The following is a 5524-nucleotide window of genomic DNA, read 5'->3' as shown; positions in this document are numbered from 1 at the left end:
GTGTAAGCGTAACATAAAGGAAAGTGGGGTAAAATGGATGTAAATATGGAGGAGGCGTATAACGCAACCATGCATATAGTAAGGGGGGGGGGGGGGGAAGATAAGTGAGGGCGAAGGGGACAGAGGGTAATAGCATAGCATAGCCTTGTAAATAAAAAGGCAGGAGAGAGAAGTTAGTGTGAAGTTGTGGGATGTGAAGGTTGATTGATTTGTGGGGTTTAACGTCCCAAAACCACTATTTGATTATGAGAGACGCCGTAGTGGAGGGCTCCGGATTTTTGACCACCTGGGGTTCTTTAACGTGCACCCAAATCTGAGTACATGGGCCTACAGCATTTCCGCCTCCATCGGGGATGTGAAGGTTATAAGGAAAGAAGGGGAGAGGGGAAAGCATGGCGTAGCTTTGTATATTTTAATAAGGGAGGGGGGGGCAAAACAAGTGAAGGTGAAGGTACAGCTAGGGTAATGCATAACATAACCCTATATACACCTTTTCACAAGAGGAGAAAAAACACCCACATGTGGGGCTGCACGTGGGAGTACAAAGGCTGCAGTTTCAGCTTCGGCTGTTTATTTTCGGGGGGTGACGCCAATTTACGCAGCCCAGAAGGGGCGGTGCCCAGGGAGCCGTTTTTTAAAAGTTGTATAGTACAATCTATGACAAAGAAATAGGGGATAGTGAAAATTATCACATGCACATTCATAGTAAAGTATAGCCAGCAGCGGGAAAGGAAGGTTGTCCGAGGAGGAGACAGGGCAAGGCATACCCGCGCATCGTAGAGTGTAGCAAGAGGTGGGAGCTTGAAGTGAGAGAGAGGAGGAAGGTAAGACCACGAACTACACTGTCTCCTCACTGCAGGTCCGTTCGATTCACCTGCACCAGTCGGAACCGGTTCACGGCTGTGCACGCGAAGTTCAGAAATTGTGCAGCGCGAGTTCAGTGGTGCAGGCACAGCGCGACCCCTGAAACGAATGAAGATGTGCCAACAAGGTGCAGGCCTTATTTCTGTTCGCTTAATTTACACTGTTCAGTGAACACTGAACGATGGCGAACCGCACATGTGGACAGTTCATGAGGCGCAAACATCTTGGCAAAACACACCGCGTTAGTAGAGGCGGGTACGGCGCCTACGCCACCTACGTCTAAGTGCTGCGTCGTCTGCTCAGCTGCACGCGCGCCTGCACCAAGCCGGCACCGTCAGCGAAAGAGGTGCAGGAAAATCGTGAACCAGTGCTGCACCTCTTCTGCACCTTTCGAAACGAATGGCAGGGTTCAGCGGTCGTCATTGCTGCACCGCTGAAACGAATGGTAAGGTGCAGCACCTCGTGAACTGGTTCACGTGGTGCAAGCGAATCGAACGGACCTAACAACATCTTCACCCAACTAGTGTGTAGCTGCATCGATTTTTTGGTTTTGTGTTTTAGTAAGGAATTTTAAAGAAAATGAGCATAGTGCAACCTTTACAGTTAAAAAACTCGCAGAACGGATCACATACCTTTTCATCGTGGTCATGGAAAACTCAATGAATTTGTGTAGCGCAATCAAGTGAGGCTGTCATATCGCCAGGCTCCAGCAAGGCCCGCCACTGTTTGGTTTCATTGTCATTAGTTAGCACTCCACTATTTTAAATGTGAAGCATTTCATTCTGAGCCAGAGACACTTGACTGCCTCTGACTATCGTTTTATGTAGCCACCCAAGTCTTGATGCTCTTGCGGTTGCATCCTTCACATTGCGCAGCCTAACCTCAGTTTGACATACACTAATATAGTAAGTTATCGGTTAAGGCAAACTAAATACTCTGGAATATGTGAATAACATACGGGACCCCACAGAAGTTGGGCTAATAAGTATGCCTCAAAGAGTGCACGGGAGAGCCACTAGGTTCATCCTTTGAAGACACTATTCGGAAGAATCAGTAAAAGAAGTAGTGCGTCTTGTGCGACTTCCCAGTCTAGCAGATGATCGAAAACAGGCCAGGCTAAAGTTACTTTTCCTACTGTCAAAGAGGAAATTCAATAAAAATATAGATCACTACTTAATGCCACATAGGGTAAGAATTCTGGTAATAATTAATGAGTATACACATCAGGTACCTCAGCATTACCTAAATAGATATGCGAATTCACTCTCTCCAAATACAATGCGACAATAGAATTCACTACCTTCACCAGTGTTCCGAAGTACCTAAAACTTCGAAGAATGTTCCAACTCTTAACTGCCAAGTTAATATCATGAAGAAGTTAGCAAATAACTGCACAGCTGTATTATAAAATATAGTATAGGCATGTGCTGTATTTGAGTAGATTGTATTTCTTGAATATTGCATTTCGACATGTCATTTGCTGTTCTGGAAATGCTGTTTAGTATGGTATGGTTTTGTAAGGTATAACAACTATAACCTACCGCTGTACCGACCTCAGGGCCAAGAGTATACCGAAATAAACAAATACGAACAGATATGAGAGGTCTAAACTCATGCTTAGGTTGACCCGAGCAGCCTACTTTTTTTTCTTTTCGTTACAAATCTGAGGCTATGCCTATGAGTGTGCTGTGCCATGTGTAGGTAGCATGGTGCTATAGAATTTCGAGGTGCTGAAGCACTGCAGGCACAATGTTATGTTCATCTAATATGGGTTGCCCACTTAAGTTATACAGCTCATGAATAGAAGTTGTCAATTAAATACATCTTACACATAATAAATACAGAATGTTTAGCTATAGAATCTCGAGGTGCTGATGCACTGCAGGCACATGTTATGTTCATCTAATATGGGTTGCCCACATAAGTTATACAGCTCATGAATAAAAGTTGTCCATTAAATACATCTTACATATAATGAATACAGAATGTTTAGAATATGCACTGTTATTTACAGTCCCTCATGAAGTACAAACAGTGTGATTCCTCGTGTGATTCCTCATGCACCATTTGTTTTTTCACACTACAACAAGAACTGTGCCTTCCAAACATACTTAAGCACATCTACCTTCAAAGAAATGGAAATGTTATTTCATAATTCCAGTTTGTTCAACCCACATATCAAAGCATGTCATGTAACTGAGGAAACCTGCCTTGCTTATTTTGTCCAGATGTTTCCCCTTTACAAAATAAACAATCTATTACCCTTCATGCAATAAAAAAAATTGTGAACTTGTTTCCATTCCATGGTTGTCCGGATGTTGAGGAGCAGGAAAAAGCACAAGTTGCAGAGTACATGAATGGTGATTCTAAGACAGGTTGTCAATCAACCACTGTTTATGTTCTGGACATCACCATGCAAAAAAAAATGAGGTAATAAAAAACACTCACTTGATACAACTTTGTTTATGCCACTTTTTAATTGATAATTGCCACATTTTTTTAACATATGCAGACATGCTGAAGCGATAAGTTTCATGTAACTACAAATACGGCACCAGTGACTACCTGGAACAACCTACGGCACAGAATCCGCTGTATTTCCATGCCGGAGGCCCAAGCAGATGCAGAGTGAAAATTTTTTCCGCATGGCACTTGAAAAACTTATTGAGAAGTCGACACTATTGGCTTTTAGAAAAAAAAAAAAAGACACGAAGCAACCAGTTCTCATGTGAAGTACAATGCTAGACATCAGTGAAACAGCGTTTCACAAAAGCTTTTGTTCAATACAGCTTTGGCATATACATAAACACAATAATGTAAAAAATTACTCTGTACTTAACACACACACAGCCTATTGCTAGGTTTCGTTAGAAACATCAAGATACCTTGTGACTTGCCCGCAGCCATGCAAGTATCACGCCTGTCTTTGCTTTTGTTGAAAGAGGCTCAGTGAAAAAATTTCACAGGTGCATGGACCAATTAGAGGCCCAAGACTATAAGTACACGAATGAATGAGCACCAAGTCAGGGCCCCTATTCCATTAGGAAAATAGTTGGAGCATGGTGGCTCATGGAATTGAACTCAGCACTACTCACAATGGCGATGGTGACCCTACCACCTGTTCTATAACTTAAGCTTTTTTACTGATCCAAGAAGGTAATGAAAAATCTGAATGAAGAACCACCGTGTGGCATAAGACTACTGAAAAATTTTTATACAAGATTGATACTTTGTCTTATAAGTGCGCTCAATGCCAGATGAATAAATTTATTGCAATTTAATAAACTTGTAGCTGCCATGAGATATAACACCAGCAGGCTTTTAAACTTTCCTATATCATGTCAGTATACATGCCAAAAATATCCTTTACACCTCATCGTAAATATACAGTAAAAAAAAATAGAAACAGCTATTGCTCGTGCTTTCTACAGATGTTGTAAATCAAGAAGCTGTAAATCAAGCGTCTCAAACTCACTTGAGCTAGTGGGTCGTGGTACCAGAATTTCGTGCCACAAGGGTGTAAATAGTAAAAATAAGCATGGGAGGTGGGTTGTAGTTTGTGCAAAATGTCAGCTTACATCACTTGAAACACAGGCTTTCCTATTTTTCATGTATGAATCCTTTCTGGAGAAAACTTGTCATCAGGATTCAAACACATCGATACCGATCTGCAGAATCACTAAAGTCGGGACGCCGATTCTAAAACGCAGCAATCTTGTTTCGCGGTTACATCTCAAAATCTGGCGGCCGCACAGGGCACCTCACGAAAGCTATTAATTGGGGCCTAATCTGAAAGAAGTGAGCAGCCGGGCATCCTTTCATTTCTATTTGCTTTTCTCTTTCTTTTCTCCTTTCTCTTTGTTGTTCTTTTTTTAATTTTTTGCTATCTTTACTCTTTCTTTTCTTTATTTCTCTGTCCTCTAATTTCTTGCTTGCTTGCTCATTCAGTTTTTACATATGGTTTGTGTTGTCGTGTTTCCTTGGCCACAGCAGTAATGTTTGCACATTACATCCTCATCAGTGCGCTGGAAGAACAAAAGGACAAGGCACGGAGTCTGTTGTCGATCAAGCGGGCCTCCTTCATTGATTTCAGTCTTAAGATTCTGAAAGATACTAGAGCACGAATTCCACTCAGGCACGACATACACTCATCAAGTTTAAAGCTACGGAAATGGTAATATCATATTACCTTAAAAAGTAACCTCATCTAAAAAAACTAAGTGGCATTTTCGAATGACAAGATTCGTTCAGATGATGCTATGTCTTTATAGTTGATTGAATGATTGATTGATTTGTGGGGTTTAACGTCCCGAAACCACTATTTGCACTATTTGATTATGAGAGACGCCGCAGTGGAGGGCTCAGGAATTTTCGACCACCTGGGGTTCTTTAACGTGCACCCAAATCTGAGTACATGGGCCTACAACATTTCCGCCTCCATCGGAAATGCAGCCGCCACAGCCGGGATTTGATCCCGCGACCTGTGTCTTTATAGTTGACAAAGAACACCAAATCTCACAAAAAGTTGCACATCCTCTCATAATCATTTTAACGCTAAAATTATCTTCTATTGACAACGCAACATCAGACAAAATGCTATTGGTTGCCCAAATCCTGGAAAGCATCATGAACAGGAGGCGCAATAGAAAATAACATGAAG

This window comes from Rhipicephalus microplus, chromosome 9, assembly GCF_043290135.1.
Source record: "Rhipicephalus microplus isolate Deutch F79 chromosome 9, USDA_Rmic, whole genome shotgun sequence".
In the NCBI taxonomy this organism is placed as follows: Eukaryota; Metazoa; Arthropoda; class Arachnida; order Ixodida; family Ixodidae; genus Rhipicephalus; species Rhipicephalus microplus.
The sequence above is the reverse complement of the archived record's forward strand: the minus strand, read 5'-3'. Positions refer to the sequence as shown.